Source organism: Diabrotica undecimpunctata, chromosome 7 (genome assembly GCF_040954645.1).
Source record: "Diabrotica undecimpunctata isolate CICGRU chromosome 7, icDiaUnde3, whole genome shotgun sequence".
Taxonomy (NCBI): Eukaryota; Metazoa; Arthropoda; class Insecta; order Coleoptera; family Chrysomelidae; genus Diabrotica; species Diabrotica undecimpunctata.
Window position 1 is genome coordinate 70,431,803 of NC_092809.1, and position 12,810 is coordinate 70,444,612.

Genomic DNA, 12,810 nt, shown 5'->3' on the forward strand with positions numbered 1-12,810 from the left:
CTTTAAAGAACATTGCTGCTGATCGCACTGCTCAATAACTTTTTTTTAGGGAAAAAGTACCTGAAATGCTTTTTCATCACTTTTGTTTTGTATACAGAAGGTTTGTAAGGTACCAAATGAGGATATTGCTTTCTTAACTGACACATATTCCAAAGGTTCTGATGTATCGTACTCATCTTTATCGTTATTATTTTTATTCGTATCTGTCGCAGATAAAATTTCGCCCTTGGTTAGTGAACCTGAGACAGCAACATCTTCATCTACTTGAACAAAGTCAGAAAAACTCACACCGTTAATCTCAACTAATGTTTCTATTGCTGGCTCTTCATTATCCATAAGCATTGGATGATTTTCCTAATTTTTTTTAAGAAATTGGATTTTTTGAAGTAGTTGAGAATTGTTAGGGGTGTTACACCTCTCCATGTCTTGTCAATCAGTAAAATAGCTGTCAAAACCATGATATTTGTAGTTAGCTACTTGTCTTGAGATTCTGAAACGAGTTTAACAATTTTTTTGCAATAGAATGTCTTAAAATTATGGACGATCTCTTGGTCCAATGGTTGCAATTTGGAAGTTGTATTTGGCGGAAAGAAGTAGAGTTCCACATTGTACAATGTAGGAGGACTGTTGTGGACAGTGCAATTATCTAAAAATATTAAAATTTTCCGCTTTTGCCATTTCATTTCCCTATTAACTCTTAAAAGACAATTGTTAAAAAGTTCTGTCGTCATCCCGGCTTTTTTTAGCACGATAATCCGTGTAGGAAACGATTGCACACCTATGAAACATTACGGTTTCATTGTTTTCTTATCACTAAGGGTTTAAGTTTTTCCTATCTATCCATATTTACTGCAAGTAAAACTGTCAACCTCTCTTTACTATGTTTTCTCCCATGCCATTTTTGAACTTTAAAATTAAGCGTCTTATCCGGTAACATTTGAAAAATGGACCAGTTTCATTAGTATTAAAAATGTCTCGGGCATCATAGTTTTTAATCAAGATCTTCAATTTATAGTGCCAATCTAAGCAAACTGCATCATCAATACTTCCACTTTCCCCACAAACTTTTTTAAACACAACTCCATTCCTCTTTTTGAAATTTGTAAGCCACCCTTCACTTGCCGCAAAGTTTTTGATGCTTAGAGTAGACGCGAACTCTTTTGCTTTTTCCTTCAACATGTTTCCGCTAATATACACTTTTTGTCCTCTACACTGTCCTAGCCAAATGACCAGACTTTCTTCCAGGCGAGGAAATTCACCTTTAGTAGTTCTTTTCTGTAATCCAGCAGTCTGAGCAGCATTAATTTTCTCCTTGTGCATTATTATAGTTGAGAGAGTACTCAGAGGAATCTTAAATTCTTTTGCAACATCACTTTCCTTCTCACCTTCCTCTACTTTTTGGATTAACTTCTTCTTTTCAGCAATCGTCAAACATTTATACTTTCTAGAGCTCATGACTAACAAAATTTTTATCTGTATACCAACGAAAGAGTAGTAATAACTAATAACTAAACAAACCAATTCGTGAGAAGTGTGTAGTCAAATTGATCATAAGAAAAACAAAGGCGCGTTGATACATACAATATTTCCGCCTCTTTCTCTCTGTAACTTTGAATTGTCGACTGTTGGACGCCGACGAGTTCAAATTAACGCGTCGTTTTGTTATATAGTAATGATTTTTTTCGTTAGAATTACCAAGTGCATGAAAAGATATTGATTTAGTTCGAAATATAAAGAGATTTTTTAGGGAACTCGTGATAACTTTGTATTATAGAGAGTTTCGAATTATCGCAGGTTTGAATTAACGCGAGTCGACTGTATTTCGATCTTTACCTCTACTGACACATAGATGTTCTTCCATATTAAACCACTTTATTATTAATCAATTATGTTACAAATATTTTATATTTCATATTAATATATTTTCAGCGCTGTGTGAGTTATAAATCGAAAAGGTAGTTACAAAATACTTTTAATTGAAATTGATTGCAATAAACAATGAATGAAAAGGTGATTTTGCCTTTAAGCTTTATCTAGTCATGGAACTGATAATATATTATTAAAAATAAACACTGATAACGTATAGAACATAATAAATGATAAACCAGATCTAAAATTGGGAAACATCACTTGGCGTCGAGTGGGTAGGTCACATGTTCCATCGAAATGTCAGTTTACTCGATCGAAATAGAAAATCTAAATGGTATAACTCATGCCAAAGCAATTCTACTCGGTAATACACATTGAGGTTCACAATAACCCCATTTGTGGGCCATTGAAAAGGAAAGGAAGACGGCGAGCGAGCATGTTTATTGAATTTGGCCCTCTCGAGTGACGGTCTTGACAAGTGATATCCAATATAATTTGCAATTTGGTTATACAGGGTGGCAATTACATTCTTACTCTTCCATATTTGCTGAGATGACAAACAAAATGAAAAGTTTATAGCAAAAACTTCGTTACTGGTCTGATTAACTAAATTTGTAAAAAAAAAAAAAACAGAACGATTTATGTGGCATAGATGCACCTGTAAGGTTAGATGAGCTGCAAACGACAAAAAAAACTAGCAGAAAAAGAGACAATAAAAATAAGGGTTTCGAAGAGAATAATATAGAGGTTTAATAGATTTTAATATAAAAATATAAATTCAAGAGGTACCTTTTGACGATCACCAATCCTATAAAAATATATAGTATAATCCTAAATTCAAATTGAGGATTAAAACAAAAATAAGGTTAATCGTCTTTTTCTTCGACTCCCTCTTTTTATGTAGACATGACTCTATCTATTTTTCAATGTGTTTCCAGTAAGTTGTCATTCCATCGTTATCGTGGTCTTCCTACTGATCGTCTTCCTGTTGGGGAACGGTCTCTTGCCGTCTTTACTACTCTATTTGTTGCTTTTCGATTTATATGATCGTTCCATTCTACTTTTCTATTTCTTACCCAGTTCTGGATCTTCTCCTCCTTGCATCTACGTCGTATATCTGTACTTCTGGCTCTGTCCCATAGTGTCTTTCCATCAATTTTTCATCTTTCATCAAGTGTTTTCATCTTTGATGTTTCTAAAATCCTTTTTGTCCTCTCTGTGGACTTGTTTCTGTTGCGTATGTCATTATTGGTTTGATGACTGTTTTGTAAATTCTGCCTTTCATTTCTTTCCCGATATTTTCATTTCTCCATATTGTTTCATTCGGGCAGGCTGCGGCTCTGTTTGCCCCATTCACTTGATCTTCCAGTTCAATTTCGAGCTTTCTGTAGCTAGATAATGTGATGCCTAGATATTTAAACTCCATCACTTGTATTATCTGACCTTCTAGCTTTAATTTACATCTTGGTAAATTTGCTGTTGTAACCATGCAATTTGTCTTTTTTGGGAAAATTAACATGTTCAATTTTCTAGAATTGATGCAGCATACGTTGTAAATCGTCTTTACTTTAAGAAAGTTTCTCCCATTTGGTATCCTTTTTTAGTTCTTAATTTTTTTATTATTTCATCCATGATCAGGTTGAACAATAGAAGACTCAGGGAATCTCCCTATATTAAATGAATTTCTCTTAAATAAGGTTAATAAATAGTATACTTCTACCGATACATATGTAACACCACAAAGAAGAGGAGACAAGCGGTACACAATAGCAGCCGAAGAGAGGCAGCCAACGTACTGAACTACGTTGCGGAAAGATTCCTATTCAGAGCACTACAACAATTCAGAGTGACTGAAATAATGAAGGAAAATGCCAGGACAAAATTCGCGAAACTATAGAATCACCCAAGTCACATAATGCGAGAGATCATGAGATTCGACACTTTCCACCGATGGAAGTACTAAAGACCCAAACAGCAAATTGTGGAATAAAACAAAATAAATACCAGAGAGAAAATAAATAAATATACGAGAGAGACAACAAAAATTACCAGAGAGAAAACAAAATAAACAACAACATATAAAAGCGTAAGCACAGTGTAGGCCCCAGGTAAAATGATTTGAATATACAACAAAAATATGATTTTTTTCTTTTCAGACATCCTAGCCAAAAAATTATAAATAACACAAAAAACTGCTTCGGCCACCAAAAAAAATTATAGAAATTACTAACAAAAAACCAGCGCAAGCCAACAAAAAAATTAACAAAACCAAAAAACTCGGGCACGTAGCCAAACCCTTGAGCACCAAGTCTCTGAAGTGGACGCAACTCGAGCGGAGACTTGAGGCCTAACTAAGGATTTTTAGTTTCGCTGTCAATAGCACAATAGCCTGAATTTAAATCGGATAGAGTACCATGTTGGAGGTCTATTACTCAGGACTCCCACATGAAGAGTATTAGGCTGATATCTGTGCCCCTATCGCGTATCAGAGTGTTATAGGGGGGAAAAGGATGGTCTGGAGCATTGAAGAGCGGTGCAGTGATTCCTGTTTTACACGAATTAATACACCTCGCTCCAATGATTTGTTATACCCGAACGTATTCTAAGGGGGAGCACATGTCTCACAGTCTGGGTTTAATTAAATTGCTTGCTTGCTTGCTTGCCCAACCGGTAGGTTTTAAAAGCTGCATCCACGCTACAGAAATGTGTTCATTTCTGGACGAATTTTCACGTGATAGCAGCAGTGCCGGTGAGTACCCAATTGAGTTGAAAAATTTAGAATTTAGTTTTATTTTTTTCAAGAATTAAGATCTTTAGTTCAGCTGTAATACATAATTTTTGGAGTTTGTGTGGAAATATGGTTTTGTTAATTTTGGATTCTTTCTTAATTGGATCTGGTAAGTTGATTTTAAAATAAGTATATGCAGCTATTTTAGAATTTCCATTGTTACATCTTTAAAACGATTTATTATTACATTTCCTTCCTTTTTCATAAAGAAATAATCTATATTTTACAAAAATATTTAGAAGAATCTATGCTCTACTAATTTTATTTCGATTTTCGATTCTAAAAATCATATAATTATTGCAATTGGTCCAACATAGTAGCAAAATTGCAGATTATTAAGATTTTTGTCGGCACCAAACCAATTTTTTGTGCGAACTTTCATCTCTCTGCAAGTTTAACAGGTCGACTGCGTTACCAGTCCCCTGGGACCGGTGTTAGTTATTATTAAAGTATGGTATGTAAAAACTGCAAACTTTTAAAAATTGTAAAGGGCATATCTTCCTTAATATTCGTTTATTTTAAATGCTCAAAACAGCATTATAGTTGTCTTAAGATTCGAAACATTTCTAAAAGAAAAAATTTTACCGGGCTTGGGGGACCGGCCATGCACGGTTATTATAATTTGTTACTCGGGTGCAAAACCAGTCCTACGGGGCCGGCGCATATTTATATACGCATGCTTTATTTGTATTTCAATAGCAGGTGTGTTTACGTCCGTGTTTTACTAGTCTGAAAATATCATCTCGCGTTAAAACGCGTTAAAATGATTTTGTTTTTACCTCAAACAGCTGATACAAACGAAACAAAAACTGTAGAGTGTAACGAAGCGACTACTTCAGATTGAAAATAAAAAATATAGGTAATAAAGATAACCCAAGTATTGTGAATGCGCGAGAAAAACAAACTGATTCAAGAAACCATGTGCTTGCAGAGTTGTTAAATAGTGACAGTGATAATGAACGGGACGATCCTTTTCATTTGAACCATTTTATAATCGACAAAAACTATGTTCTTTCTTCAGAGGAATCGTACGGTCATGTAAGTAAAATTAATTTATTTGATGATGATAATGAGACAGAAATTGAAAGCGAAAAAATGTCAGAATTGGAAAATAATGATGAAATCGAGTGGCATGATAAAGATGATAGTGATAATGAAGCTGGTGAGTTGAAGCAATATCAAGATATGCCTATATATTACATTTTAACGTTAACAAAATAAAAAATCCTACATACGCTTACTAGTTATTTGTAACCGATGATCTTTTACAGAATACTTTTACTGAAGCAAATAGATTTGCTATGTAAATAATGTTAAATATACATCGATCCAAATCACGTATACGTTCCTGGGTTGACAGCAATATAGCCGATCTTAAACTTTTTTTTTAATATGTATAGTTATGGGATTAGTTGATGGTTCCGGAATAAATTTATATTGGTCGTAAGATCCCATATTCAGGAATGAGTTTATTACGAATACCATGAGATAAGACAGGTTCCTTTTACTGATGCGCTGCGTTCATTTTTGTAATAATGAGCAGTGTAATAAGGATGATCAGCTCTATAGGTTAGGTGAAGTTTTAGAAGTATTAAATAAAAACTTTTAAGCTGCATTAACTATGGGACGGATTTTGGTAAGTATAGTAAATTATTAAATAAGACTGCAAATTAAGTAATATCTGCCAAATAAATCACACCCGTATGAAACTAAATTATATAAGTTATGTACAGTTGATGGATATAGTAACAACATAATCATTTATCGTGGTAAAATACGACTACTAGTTAATGCAAATACTTCTCAGAGTGAGCAGATAGTGTTTGATATTCTTGGACATGTTGAATTCGAAAATAGCTACTATCGCTACTTGTATGCTGATAATTATTACTCGAGTTTACCTTTAGCCAAATCAATATTTAAAAAACAAATAATATATTGTGGAACCCTAAGCTCCAACAGAAGATGTATTCCCAAAACGTTACCTAAAAAACTGAAAAAGGGAGAAATTTGGGGTACTTAGAACAACTCCTTACGTATTATAAAATGGATGGACAAAGAGCCAGTTCTGATATTAAGTACTGATCCGACACATACAACTACCTTAGAACCAACAGGAAAGGGAAACTGGTAACGTTAGCTTGTATTAAAACCAAAGGCAATTAATAATTAAAATCAAGCAAAAACAGAAGTAGACTTTGGTGATCAGATGAGTTCTTAGCATTCCGTTTGAAGAAAAAGTTTAAAATAGTAACGTAAACTAACCATTGAATTTTTGCTTGGAACAGCTATTGTGAACGCCTGGATTGTTTATAATAAGATTAGTTGTTCTACAGAATTGTCCATAATGGAATTTAGAAGAGAATTGGCACGGGAGTTACTTGTTACATCAGTTACACACGAAGACACCGATACTCAGAAAAGAGTTCTACATACTTTTGTTAAACTGTCAGGATCTGGAAAGAAAAGGAGAAGACAATGCCAAGGATGCTATCATAATTTAAGAGAAATACATTTAAGCAAACAATAAAGTAACATGGTGACAAAAGTAACAAGTTATTGCAATGAATGTCCTGAATAAGCAGGTATGCGTTCATCTTGTTTTAATAGCATTCATAAGAAACTATTTCTCTAAAACTTTATTGTTTTTTGCTTAATAACTAAGAAAATATTATTTAGTTTTGTAGCATGTATAATTTCCTTATAACTATCGAATATTTAATGTATAAGATTTATTTGATACGCCCCTAGCAATGTATAAAAATTCCTTAAAGTTCTTGTTTATATATGTGTTTTGCGACACATCTAAGAGAAATTTGAGCTTCGTAGTTAAATAATTGTCATATTTACGTTTCAATTTTTACATTTTCAAAACCTTAAGCTTTGAAACCTTTCTTAAGGTTTATAGTCGCCTAAAAAGCGTCATTGACAAAAATTCCGATTGGCCAGCAGCCGAAAACTGGTTGGGAGAGGTTGTGGAAGGTCAAGTAAACCGAGACAAAGAAAACAGTCAAGTTTGGATTGAGATTCGGAAGAAATAGCTTGCAGGTGTAGTCTTCAAAGCCGGCAATTTTTTTTAATTTGAAAGGTGAATTTTTACTCAAAATGCGATCTGGCAGTTTTTGTTGACTTCATCACCGATTGTTCGTACTGTGTTTTATCTAAGAGATTTTCAAGACGGCGTTTCCAACCATTTGAGAGGTCCACATGGTTTTAAGAAGAAATTGAGTAACCGAGTTTGGAAGAATGCAGTTTGTTGTCAGCCAGGATAGTTCGAAGTCCGAATCCAGTGTCCAACTTCCAAAGACTTGTCTATTTGTGTTCCTTGGTCACTTCAGACAAATTTGCAGCTTGTGTTGGAGACAGTTGTGTTTGTTTACAGTTTTTTATCCAATTTCAATCCCAAAAACTTTCTTAAAGGAAATACATCAGCCAGAGTGATATAAGGTACTGCTTGTTAAAAAATTTTATAAATAAAAATAGACATTTTTCATTAATAAAAAAAAATTTGCTATCATGACAAACTAAAAAATTGTAAATAAATAAAATTATAAGTTTTATGGATTAGCTAATTGTCATATTAATTTTCTTTTAACTAAAGTTAAATGTTATAATTAAAATTAATGTTTCAAAAAGGTTTAATATTTCATTTCTACATGACAGTTAGTATTATCCTTTTCTGACATTTGGTACATAACTATAAATTTGAATTATTTTGTTTAAAGGTTAACCTCAATGTAAGCTCCATTGAAAAATCTTAGATATTTTCATTTTACTAATAAATTATTATATATTAGCTTGTTGCAGATCGTTACAAATAGCGCCATGGTAAGTTTTGTTTTTAAATTTTGTTAATTTTATTTGTAATAACTATTGATGTGAAGTAATAATAAATATGTAATGTTTCTCCCTAAACTAGGAGTTGTCGAATTATTTACTTTAAAAGATTTTTACCCTTCAATATTTTTTAGAAAAGAAAAGCCTTTTTTTCTATCCAGCAAGAGGATTTTCGTAAACGGCGTTGGTTTTGATTTCTTTCTTTGTAGTTACCCTATCCAGTCCCTCTTTTATTCACTTACTTACGACCCAGCTCTTCAAACAAACTAAGAGTGACCGTTCGCAAACGTTTCGGTTTGTTTGCTTGCCCTATCTCCAGCCCAGTAATTGCTCAGTCCCCACTTTTAACCTGCTTAATTGCTCAATGTGTACATTTTTATCTATTTTCACCTTTATTTTCATTTAACTGTCTCTGAAAGGCATGCAAATTTAATGAATACTTCCTCGAGTTTTAAGTCGTCATCCTCCAACATAGCCTATTAGCCAACCTTAAATTTGTTACATTTCTATATTACTATTTTGTTATATTTACACATGTTTATTAAATTTCTCCATTCTGTTACCTTCATAGTTTTTATATTTCTTGTTACATTGGTTCTCGTTGAGAGTGCCACACTCTTCCACACTTTTTGTTATAAGCCATCCTCAGAGATATGATCAAGTTTATAAAGCACCACTACTACATTCGTCGATTCGTCAGAAAATAAAATATTTTCCAAAAAATTTATATTTCAATTTATCATTTCTTCTGAGCACATACAAGAATTTATTTTTGTTTAAAAATCATTTTTATTTAACGCCTAATATATCTGAATTGACAGGGTCAGTCGGAACAACGAAATGAATCAAAGGTAGATTTTTGTAAATAGAACACCCTGTATACTAAAGCATTTTTGACTATTTTTTTTTAAATATGGCGTATTTGTATGAGGTTTTATAGGTCTAAAGTAAAAAGATGATTAACTACTTAACATTTCTTCGGCCCACATACAATCATTCAATATTTTTTGATATTTTTTTTTTTCGTTTAATCCCTAACGTAAATAGATTTTAAATGGGTGAAATTTATTTTTCTTTATAATTCTTCTAATTATCTTTGCATTTACACAACTCTGTATATGTGGATTCTATATTATATGTACCATAACTTGAAATTCAGTTTCTTTTGCATTTTTGATATTAACGGTTTTACATATTGAACATTATCTGAAGGGACAAAGCAGTTTAAAGTTTCTTGAAATCTGTTTCTTGTAGAATATCTTCTGTGCGAATACCTCTGATTACAAACTGTTGAAGCTAGTAAACAGTTTCTAAGACATTCGCCCAATACAAATATCATGTCCATCAATTCGTTTGTTGAAAAATTCATATTTAAATTATAAAAATTTGTTAAAAAAATACAACTACAACAATATTACCAGCTATTGTATCACACGTAGATACCTACTTACTACTTATTTTATTAAACATTTTGACAGATACATTTAACGTTTCTATGTTTCAAAGAATTTTTACTATACTCGGTTCGCTATTCCCAGTCCGAACTGTCTAGTGAATTTAGTAATTATTTTTTTGCGAAGTTAGTTACTTTTTGACAGACTAAAAGTGGCTGGAAATTACTATACAACCAAGCACACGTACTCATAGCCAATATTAATAGTAAACAAACTAAATAGTAAATAAAATAGAACTTTGCGAATTGCCGACAATCAATATTTATTTATCTGCGCCATATAATAAATAGTTATGTTAAATTATAATAACTAAAATATATTTTTTAAATACATACTACCCAAAATTTGATGGGTTTAGTATACACTTCCACTATTTAGAATAATTCTTCTTTTTTTTTAAAGAAAGAAGTCTGCAATAGTAGCATACTTGAACTATTAATACTGAGAAGTAGGAATTGTTGTTTTGTAGGTTTCCGAGAATGAATCTGTCAAAATGTGCCCGAGCTAAGCGAATGGAGTTTAGCATACATTTTTATTTTATTCTTTGATATTTTAATTTTTAATGTATGTTTCTATAATCATAGTATAATTTTTATTTTGGCAAACACTTTTTTAATAAAAAAATTCGTAAAAACATAAAATCTATAATTCTTTTTTTGTACAACCTTGTGAATTAGACGAAACATGTGGTTTCAACATGACGGAGCAGCACCGTATCGTACAATAAATGTTAGGCTAAATAAAAACGACAGCTACAGTTGAATCGGATATGGTACTGTGAAATGACTTTCAATTCAAGATATCCAGGACATACTTCACTAGACTATTTTTTTGGGCACATCAAGAATATAGTATACAACCATACAACGTTGAATACACAACACAGGATAGTGTAAAAATTTGTATACACTATGCCTTTGCCAGCGTGGGAGCTGAAATGAAAGACGTTCGACAGTCTCTTATCAACCGTATACGACTGTGTACATAATGGGCAAAATTTTTATCAGATAATAATAAAAAAGAATCTGAAGATGCAACATGCACAAGCCTATATTTCAATGAATAAAACATTAATATTAAATACTTCAAATATTTGTTTTAATACTTTTGTTTAGTTTGACCACCATGTATAGTTTCCAATCCAATATGCTTTGATAAATGAGTGTGATCTGGATATGTATTCGGGGCTAGATATTAGCATAATATTTTAGGATGTCAATATGTCTGACACCCCTCTTCACAGCCCACTCTGCAGTGTATATCGAATTAATGAATAGAGTAAGCTCAAATCCGTCACAAGTGCAATGAAGGGTATTAACAAGGGGGTACCGGAAAGACCACACTACAACTTTGGGTTAGAATGCACTGCATAAAGAAAAAAATCATAACTTGCTTATAGAATATTTTCGTTTTGTTTAATAGAGTCGACACTCTATTAAAAGTTGTTACGTTAATAGAAATTTTGACAATTTTTCGGTAGATAATTTTTTTGAAAACCCCATTAAACCATCACTCTTTATTGATAATTAATTACATTTTTAAATTATATAGTAATATAAAGAATAAACTGCTGTTTCTATAATATGTAAACATAGTTCATATATGTTAATTGCTAAAATACAAATAAAAATAGTTGGTATTTGTTTTTATTATTACTTTTAAGTAAATGTTTACAGTTAGTCAAATGAAGTGTGTTTTTTAGAGGTATAGAAATGTAAGTTGATACCACTTATTTAACTGTCAGTCATTTTGACAGCTGCCAAGTGATTTATGTTAAGTTCGGTTTGGCATTTCAGTATCAACAGACTTGACGCCCGAACAACGCTTCAAAATTGTACAATTTTATTTTGAAAATTGTGGTTCTGTTCGAAATATTTTTGCACCACGTTTACACAAATGATAATATGCATCTACAGACACGTCCTACAGTGTGTACAGAAGAAGTTACTGCTGCTGTAGAGCGTAGCATACAGGAAGACCCGAATCATTATATCTGCCACTGTGCACAGCAGTTGGATACGTGAATATCTACTATATGGAAGATTTTGGGGAAAGATCTTGCTTTGCGTGCTTACAAAATCCAACTCATTTAATCACGCAAGAATTAAAGGTACATCATTAACTAGCAAGGCGTAGATTCGTAGATTCGGTGGGTGGGTCCAAAATGAGATTGCCGTCGATTCCGATCTTCATAAGCAAATTTTGTTTAGCGATAAAGCTCACTTTAGGTTGGCTGGCTAAGTCAACAAACAAAACTGCCCTATTTGGAGTTAAAATAATCTTCAAATATATGTTGAGAAACTAGTACATCCAGAAAGACTACCTGTTTGGTGTGCTTTATGATCTGATGAAATCATTGGACCGTACTTGTTCAAAAACGATGCTGGCAAGAACATTACAGTCAATGGTGACCGTTATAAAGACATAATTACTGTCTTTTTCATTTCCCAATTGAATAACCATGATGTACAGGAGCTGTCGTTTCAATAAGAAGGCGCAACATATCACACAGCTCGTTTCACAATTGATTTATTGAAGGAAACGTTTAATAACCGCATAGTTTTAAGTTTCGGATCGTGAATTTTCCTGCAAGATCGTGCGATTTAGCACTGCTAGACTATTTTATGTGGGGATATGTGAAGGTGCTAGTATACGCCGATAAGCATGAAATGGTTGACCACTTGGAGGACAACATTCGCTGCATTATTGCCTATATACGGCGACAAATATTGGAAAAAGTGATCGAAAATTGGACCTTTAGATTAGACTACGTCAGAGCCAGCTATGACGGTCATATGCCAGAAATCGTATTTAAATTATAATGTCAAAAGATTATTTTTCAAATAATGTTAATTTTATGTT